We start from the raw sequence: 9,520 nt of genomic DNA, 5'->3' as shown, positions 1-9,520 counted from the left end.
ACTTCGAAATCGCTGAACAGACGCGCTGTAGAATGGCAACCGCTGCCAAGTCTCTTCCGTAGTTGCGTCGGTGGAGTGATCGAAGAAGGTGATCTAAGAGAGGGTCCAAGCGTAGGCATTCGTTGGGGGATTCGCGCCGATGGCATAAATTTATGCAATACCCGAGCAACACCGGACGGAGGTGCTAGAAGAGGGCTCCCGTTTTAGATCGAGTTTTAAAATAACCAAGTAGACGCGGTGAGGTCTGGCAACCGCTGCCAAACCTTTTTCCGAAATTGCGCCAGCTGAGTGACAAGAATACATGATCTAAAGGAGAGTCCAGGAATAGCACCCTCGAGGGTGGGCTTCATGCCCCTCTAATTGATTCAACGTCGGCGTCCACCGTTTCAAAATCCGACAAATCCATCCGCCCTGACAGCGGCGTTGAATCAATGAGCTGGGCACGGGAGAGGCTCGCGGCAACCACCTCCCCCATTGTAGCCGCGATAGGCTCGCAAAAAATATTGCTAGAGCGCCAAGTACCCACCTCATGGCTATCGACAAGGGCTCGCCATTAGATCAACTTCGAAATCGCAGAACGGACGCGGTGTAGAATGGCAACCGCTGCCAAGTCTCTTCCGTAATTGCGTCGGTCGAGTGATCGAAGAAGGTGATCTAAGAGAGGGTCCAAGCGTGTAGGCATTCGTTGGGGGATTCGCGCCGATGGCAAAAATTTGTGCAATACCCGAGCAACACCGGACGGAGGTGCAAGACGAGGGCTCCCGTTTTAGATCGAGTTTTAAAATCACCGAGTAGACGCGGCGAGGGGCTGGCAACCGCTGCCAAACCTTTTTCCGAAATTGCGCCAGCTGAGTGACAAGAATACATGATCTAAAGGAGAGTCCAGGAATAGCACCCTCGAGGGTGGGCTTCATGCCCCTCTAATTGATTCAACGTCGGCGTCCACCGTTTCAAAATCCGACATTTCCATCCGCCCTGACAGCGGCGTTGAATCAATGAGGGGGGGCACGGGAGAGGCTCGCGGCAACCACCTCTCCCGTTGTAGCCGCGATAAGCACGCAAAAAATTTTGCTGGAGCACCAAGCACCCACCTCATGGCTAGAGACAAGGGCTCGCCATTAGATCAACTTCGAAATCGCTGAACAGAAGCGGTGTAGAATGGCAACCGCTGCCAAGTCTCTTCCGTAGTTGCGTCGGTCGAGTGATCGAAGAAGGTGATCTAAGAGAGGGTCCGAGCGTAGGCATTCGTTGGGGGGATTCACGCCGATGGCATAAATTTATGCAATACCCGAGCAACACCGGACGGAGGTGCTAGACGAGGGCTCCCGTTTTAGATCGAGTTTTAAAATCACCGAGTAGACGCGGTGAGGGCTGGCAACCGCTGCCAAACCTTTTTCCGAAATTGCGCCAGCTGAGTGACAAGAAAACATGATCTAAAGGAGAGTCCAGGAATAGCACCCTCGAGGGTGGGCTTCATGCCCCTCTAATTGATTCAACGTCGGCGTCCACCGTTTCACAATCCGACATATCCATCCGCCCTGACAGCGGCGTTGAATCAATGAGGGGGGCACGGGAGAGGCTCGCGGCAACCACCTCTCCCCTTGTAGCCGCGATAGGCACGCAAAAAATTTTGCTAGAGCGCCAAGCACCCACCTCATGCCTAGAGACAAGGGCTCGCCATTAGATCAACTTCGAAATCGCTGAACAGACGCGCTGTAGAATGGCAACCGCTGCCAAGTCTCTTCCGTAGTTGCGTCGGTGGAGTGATCGAAGAAGGTGATCTAAGAGAGGGTCCAAGCGTAGGCATTCGTTGGGGGATTCGCGCCGATGGCATAAATTTATGCAATACCCGAGCAACACCGGACGGAGGTGCTAGACGAGGGCTCCCGTTTTAGATCGAGTTTTAAAATCACCGAGTAGACGCGGTGAGGGCTGGCAACCGCTGCCAAACCTTTTTCCGAAATTGCGCCAGCTGAGTGACAAGAAAACATGATCTAAAGGAGAGTCCAGGAATAGCACCCTCGAGGGTGGGCTTCATGCCCCTCTAATTGATTCAACGTCGGCGTCCACCGTTTCAAAATCCGACACATCCATCCGCCCTGACGGCGGCGTTGAATCAATGAGGGGGGCACGGGAGAGGCTCGCGGCAACCACCTCTCCCCTTGTAGCCGCGATAGGCACGCAAAAAATTTTGCTAGAGCGCCAAGCACCCACCTCATGCCTAGAGACAAGGGCTCGCCATTAGATCAACTTCGAAATCGCTGAACAGACGCGCTGTAGAATGGCAACCGCTGCCAAGTCTCTTCCGTAGTTGCGTCGGTGGAGTGATCGAAGAAGGTGATCTAAGAGAGGGTCCAAGCGTAGGCATTCGTTGGGGGATTCGCGCCGATGGCATAAATTTATGCAATACCCGAGCAACACCGGACGGAGGTGCTAGACGAGGGCTCCCGTTTTAGATCGAGTTTTAAAATCACCGAGTAGACGCGGTGAGGGCTGGCAACCGCTGCCAAACCTTTTTCCGAAATTGCGCCAGCTGAGTGACAAGAAAACATGATCTAAAGGAGAGTCCAGGAATAGCACCCTCGAGGGTGGGCTCCATGCCCCTCTAATTGATTCAACGTCGGCGTCCACCGTTTCAAAATCCGACATATCCATCCGCCCTGACAGCGGCGTTGAATCAATGAGGGGGGCACGGGAGAGGCTCGCGGCAACCACCTCTCCCCTTGTAGCCGCGATAGGCACGCAAAAAATTTTGCTAGAGCGCCAAGCACCCACCTCATGCCTAGAGACAAGGGCTCGCCATTAGATCAACTTCGAAATCGCTGAACAGACGCGCTGTAGAATGGCAACCGCTGCCAAGTCTCTTCCGTAGTTGCGTCGGTGGAGTGATCGAAGAAGGTGATCTAAGAGAGGGTCCAAGCGTAGGCATTCGTTGGGGGATTCGCGCCGATGGCATAAATTTATGCAATACCCGAGCAACACCGGACGGAGGTGCTAGACGAGGGCTCCCGTTTTAGATCGAGTTTTAAAATCACCGAGTAGACGCGGTGAGGGCTGGCAACCGCTGCCAAACCTTTTTCCGAAATTGCGCCAGCTGAGTGACAAGAAAACATGATCTAAAGGAGAGTCCAGGAATAGCACCCTCGAGGGTGGGCTTCATGCCCCTCTAATTGATTCAACGTCGGCGTCCACCTTTTTTCAAAATCCGACATATCCATCCGCCCTGACAGCGGCGTTGAATCAATGAGGGGGGCACGGGAGAGGCTCGCGGCAACCACCTCTCCCATTGTAGCCGCGATAGGCACGCAAAAAATTTTGCTAGAGCGCCAAGCACCCACCTCATGGCTAGAGACAAGGGCTCGCCATTAGATCAACTTCGAAATCGCTGAACAGACGCGCTGTAGAATGGCAACCGCTGCCAAGTCTCTTCCGTAGTTGCGTCGGTCGAGTGATCGAAGAAGGTGATCTAAGAGAGGGTCCAAGCGTAGGCATTCGTTGGGGGATTCGCGCCGATGGCATAATTTTATGCAATACCCGAGCAACACCGGACGGAGGTGCTAGACGAGGGCTCCCGTTTTAGATCGAGTTTTAAAATCACCAAGTAGACGCGGTGAGGGCTGGCAACCGCTGCCAAACCTTTTTCCGAAATTGCGCCAGCTGAGTGACAAGAAAACATGATCTAAAGGAGAGTCGAGGAATAGCACATCCGGGGTGGGCTTCATGCCCCTCTAATTGATTCAACGTCGGCGTCCACCGTTTCAAAATCCGACATATCCATCCGCCTTGACACCGGCGTTGAATCAATGAGGGGGGCACGGGAGAGGCTCGCGGCAACCACCTCTCCTATATAAGCTATTAGTGCGAGGCTCGCTCTGCATTAGAAATTAGCGAACACGCCGACATCCGCCTTAAAAATCCATATCCTTTAAAATTCCTACCAAACAGCCATTCACGACCCAATTTTTTATGAGGTCGGCAGAGGAGCAAAAGATCGTCATCGGTTAGGAGATGTGAGTTCATGGAGCCGAGGGACTGAAATGGTCATCGAGCTCATCCGATCAACTGGATGAATTTCACCTTGAAGGGGCCCAATCCAAAAGTTCCGGAGGTCATCTCCTGGAACTCTCGAGAACAAGGCCCATCTTATACATGCAAACTCTGCTACTGCGCAAACATAGGTTGCAATTAAAGAGAAATTGCGAGGCCGTCACAATGGCCCGAGGCCAATGGCTCCGACTAAGTCAATTTTCTCTTGCAATCACCATGCCGCCGTTCACAGAGAGATCTCCCCATTCACTTGTGACGCGACGCACAATTCCAAGGTCTAGACGCGAGACCACCCTTGAAAGAAAGACCACTTTCCAAGACATCCCCCGATGACACATTGGAACGTCAACCGCTGTCGAACCACTCCCAATGTTGTGCCGATCGAGTTGGCACAGAGGCGACCTTAGGGAGCTCCCGCGTAGCAATCGGGATGTGCTTTCGTGCCCGTCTCTCACAAAAACCAATGTTAGCTGTGGACAAATTTGGAATCCAAGGGCTCGCATCCATCGTCGGCACTGGGTCTATATATTCAAAGGCCACGGAGAGGTTCCGATAAGAGAAGCTCCCCTGCTCGCTCGCACAAACATATCCCAAATTCTAGACACAAGCTCCCGCCCTTAGCATCGCTCTCCAGATCACCGCAATGACACATTGGAACGACAACCGCTGTCGAGCAACTCCCGAAATTGTGGCAATGGAGTGAGAAAGAAGAGCAACTTTGGGGAGCCGCGCATAGCAAACGGGCTGTGCTGCTGCTGCTTCATTCCGCTCTTTATATAGATCCAAAATCGTTGATTTCGTTTGGAATCCGAGGCTGCATTCGTCCTTGCTCAAACAAGCAATGGCTCTTCTAATCGAATGGCCACGGGGAGCTTCCGATAACAAAGGCTCCCTTGTCACTCGTGATGCGCAGGCCAACTGCTAGACGACGGGTCGCCCTTCAGATCGCTGCCCAGGCAACCACCACAACGGCACCATTGGAACGACAACCGCTGCCGAACCGTTATGAAAATTTTGTGCCAAAGAAGTTGTTGCGTAGAGAACGACTCTGGGGAGAGAGCCCTCGCATAGCAAAATCGGGATGGCTTCACGGCCCTCCCAATAGAAACGATGCTGGTGCCAATATTCCAAAAATCCGAATAACGTGTCTTTCGCGAACACCAGCACTGATTTCTATTGGGGAGGGTCGCCGAGAACTTTTGTTATCAAAGCTCCCATTGTAAGCCGCGATAGGCACACAAAAAATTGCTAGAGCCCCAAGCACCCACCTCATGGCTAGACAAGGGCTCGCCATTAGTAGATCAACTTCGAAATCGCTGAACAGACGCGCTGTGGAATGGCAACCGCTGCCAAGCCTCTTCCGTAATTGCGCCGGTCGAGTGATCGAAGAAGGTGATCTAAGAGAGAGTCCAAGGCTAGGGATTCGTTGGGTGATTCGCGCCGATAGCACAAAATTATGCAATACCCGAGCAACACCGGACGGAGGTGCTAGACGAGGGCTCCCGTTTTAGATCGAGTTTTAAAATCACCGAGTAGACGCGGTGAGGGCTGGCAACCGCTGCCAAACCTTTTTCCGAAATTGCGCCAGCTGAGTGACAAGAAAACATGATCTAAAGGAGAGTCAGGGAATAGCACCCTCGAGGGTGGGCTTCATGCCCCTCTAATTGATTCAACGTCGGCGTCCACCGTTTCAAAATCCGACATATCCATCCGCCCTGACAGCGGCGTTGAATCAATGAGGGGGGCACGGGAGAGGCTCGCGGCAACCACCTCTCCCCTTGTAGCCGCGATAGGCATGCAAAAAGTTTTGCTAGAGCGCCAAGCACCCACCTCATGGCTAGAGACAAGGGCTCGCCATTAGATCAACTTCGAAATCGCTGAACAGACGCGCTGTAGAATGGCAACCGCTGCCAAGTCTCTTCCGTAGTTGCGTTGGTCGAGTGATCGAAGAAGGTGATCTAAGAGAGGGTCCAAGCGTAGGCATTCGTTGGGAGATTCGCGCCGATGGCATAAAAACTTATGCAATACCCGAGCAACACCGGACGGAGGTGCTAGACGAGGGCTCCCGTTTTAGATCGAGTTTTAAAATCACCGAGTAGACGCGGCGAGGGGCTGGCAACCGCTGCCAAACCTTTTTCCGAAATTGCGGCAGCTGAGTGGCAAGAAAACATGATCTAAAGGAGAGTCCAGGAATAGCACCCTCGAGGGTGGGCTTCATGCCCCTCTAACTGATTCAACGTCGACGTCCACCGTTTCAAAGTCCGACATATCCATCCGCCCTGACAGCGGCATTGAATCAGTGAGGGGGGCACAGGAGAGGCTCGCGGCAACCACCTCTCCCCTTGTAGCCGCGATAGGCACGCAAAAAAATTTTGCTAGAGCGCCAAGCACCCACCTCATGGCTAGAGACAAGGGCTCGCCATTAGATCAGCTTCGAAATCGCTGAACAGACGCGCTGTAGAATGGCAACCGCTGCCAAGTCTCTTCCGCAGTTGCGTCGGTCGAGTGATCGAAGAAGGTGATCTAAGAGAGGGTCCAAGCGTAGGCATTCGTTGGGGGATTCGCGCCGATGGCATAAGTTTCTGCAATACCCGAGCAACACCGGACGGAGGTGCTAGACGAGGGCTCCCGTTTTAGATCGAGTTTTAAAATCACCAAGTAGACGCGGTGAGGGCTGGCAACCGCTGCCAAACCTTTTTCCGAAATTGCGCCAGCTGAGTGACAAGAAAACATGATCTGAAGGAGAGTCCAGGAATAGCACCCTCGAGGGTGGGCTTCATGCCCCTCTAATTGATTCAACGTCGGCGTCCACCGTTTCAAAATCCGACATATCCATCCGCCCTGACAGCGGCGTTGAATCAATGAGGGGGGCACGGGAGAGGCTCGCGGCAACCACCTCTCCCCTTGTAGCCGCGATAGGCACGCAAAAAATTTTGCTAGAGCGCCAAGCACCCACCTCATGGCTAGAGACAAGGGCTCGCCATTAGATCAACTTCGAAATCGCTGAACAGACGCGCTGTAGAATGGCAACCGCTGCCAAGTCTCTTCCGTAGTTGCGTCGGTCGAGTGATCGAAGAAGGTGATCTAAGAGAGGGTCCAAGCGTGTAGGCATTCGTTGGGGGATTCGCGCCGATGGCATAAATTTATGCAATACCCGAGCAACACCGGACGGAGGTGCTAGACGAGGGCTCCCGTTTTAGATCGAGTTTTAAAATCACCAAGTAGACGCGGTGAGGGCTGGCAACCGCTGCCAAACCTTTTTCCGAAATTGCGCCAGCTGAGTGACAAGAAAACATGATCTAAAGGTGAGTCCAGGAATAGCACCCTCGAGGGTGGGCTTCATGCCCCTCTAATTGATTCAACGTCGGCGTCCACCGTTTCACAATCCGACATATCCATCCGCCCTGACAGCGGCGTTGAATCAATGAGGGGGGCACGGGAGAGGCTCGCGGCAACCACCTCTCCCGTTGTAGCCGCGATAGGCACGCAAAAAATTTTGCTAGAGCGCCAAGCACCCACCTCATGGCTAGAGACAAGGGCTCGCCATTAGATCAACTTCGAAATCGCTGAACAGACGCGCTGTAGAATGGCAACCGCTGCCAAGTCTCTTCCGTGGTTGCGTCGGTCGAGTGATCGAAGAAGGTGATCTAAGAGAGGGTCCAAGCGTAGGCATTCGTTGGGGGATTCGCGCCGTCGGCATAATTTTTTGCAATACCCGAGCAACACCGGACGGAGGTGCTAGGCGAGGGCTCCCGTTTTAGATCGAGTTTTAAAATCACCAAGTAGACGCGGTGAGGGATGGCAACCGCTGCCAAACCTTTTTCCGAAATTGCGCCAGCTGAGTGAGAAGAAAACATGATCTAAAGGAGAGTCTAGGAATAGCACATCCAGGGTGGGCTTCATGCCCCTCTAATTGATTCAACGTCGGCGTCCACCGTTTCAAAATCCGACATATCCATCCGCCTTGACACCGGCGTTGAATCAATGAGAGGGGCACGGGAGAGGCTCGCGGCAACCACCTCTCCTATATAAGCTATTAGTGCGAGGCTCGCTCTGCATTAGAAATTAGCGAACACACCGACATCCGCCTTGAAAATCCAAATCCTTTAAAATTCCTACCAAACAGCCATTCACGACCCAATTTTTTATGGGGTCGGCAGAGGAGCAAAAGATTGTCATCGGTTACGAGATGTGAGTTCATGGAGCCGAGGGACTGAAATGGTCATCGAGCTCATCCGATCAACTGGATGAATTTCACCTTGAAGGGGCCCAATCCAAAAGTTCCGGAGGTCATCTCCTGGAACTCTCGAGAACAAGGCCCATCTTACATGCAAACTCTGCTACTGCGCAAACATAGGTTGCAATTAAAGAGAAATTGCGAGGCCGTCACAATGGCCCGAGGCCAATGGCTCCGACTAAGTCAATTTTCTCTTGCAATCACCATGCCGCTGTTCACAGAGAGATCTCCCCATTCACTTGTGACGCGACGCACAATCCAAGTGCTAGACGCGAGCTCGCCCTTGAAAGAAAGACCACTTTCCAAGACATCCCCCATTCACTTGTGACGCGACGCACAACCCAAGTGCTAGACGCGAGCTCGCCCTTGAAAGAAAGACCACTTTCCAAGACATCCCCCGATGACACATTGGAACGACAACCGCTGTCGAACCATTCCCAATGTTGTGCCGATCGAGTTGGCACAGAGGCGACCTCAGGGAGCTCCCGCGTAGCAATCGGGATGTGCTTTCATACCCATCTCTCACAAAAACCAATCTTAGCTGTGAACAAATTTCGCCGCAATGACACCATTGGAACGACGACCGCTGTCGAACAACTCCCGCATTTGTGCCCCGATGGAGTGAGAAAGAATAGCAACTTTGGGGAGCCGCGCATCGCAAACGGGCTGCTGCTTCATTCCGCTCTTATATATAGAGATCCGATGTCGTTGATTTCGTTTGGAATCCGAGGCTGCATTCGTCCTTGCTCACACAAGCAATGGCTCTTCTCATCGAGAATGGCCACGGGGAGCTTCCGATCACAAAGGCTCCCTTGTCACTCGTGACGCGCAGCCCAACTGCTTTCCGAAATTGCGCCAGCTGAGTGACAAGAAAACATGATCTAAAGGAGAGTCGAGGAATAGCACCTCGAGGGTGGGCTTCATGCCCCTCCAATTGATTCAACGTCGGCGTCCACCGTTTCAAAATCCGACATTTCCATCCGCCTTGACACCGCCGTTGAATCAATGAGAGGGGCACGGGAGAGGTTCGCGGCAACAACCTCTCCTATATAAGCTATTAGTGCGAGGCTCGCTCTCCATTAGAAATTAGCGAACACGCCGACATCCGCCATAAAAATCCAAATCGTTGAAAATTCTGACCAAACAGCCATCCACGACCCAATTTATTATGAGGTCGTCTAAGGAGCAAAAGATTGTCATCGGTTAGGAGATGTGAATTCATGGAGCCAAGGGGGA

Source organism: Cupressus sempervirens, chromosome 2, assembly GCF_028749045.1.
Source record: "Cupressus sempervirens isolate cs-2001-9-10 chromosome 2, ASM2874904v1, whole genome shotgun sequence".
Taxonomy (NCBI): Eukaryota; Viridiplantae; Streptophyta; class Pinopsida; order Cupressales; family Cupressaceae; genus Cupressus; species Cupressus sempervirens.
The sequence above is the reverse complement of the archived record's forward strand: the minus strand, read 5'-3'. Positions refer to the sequence as shown.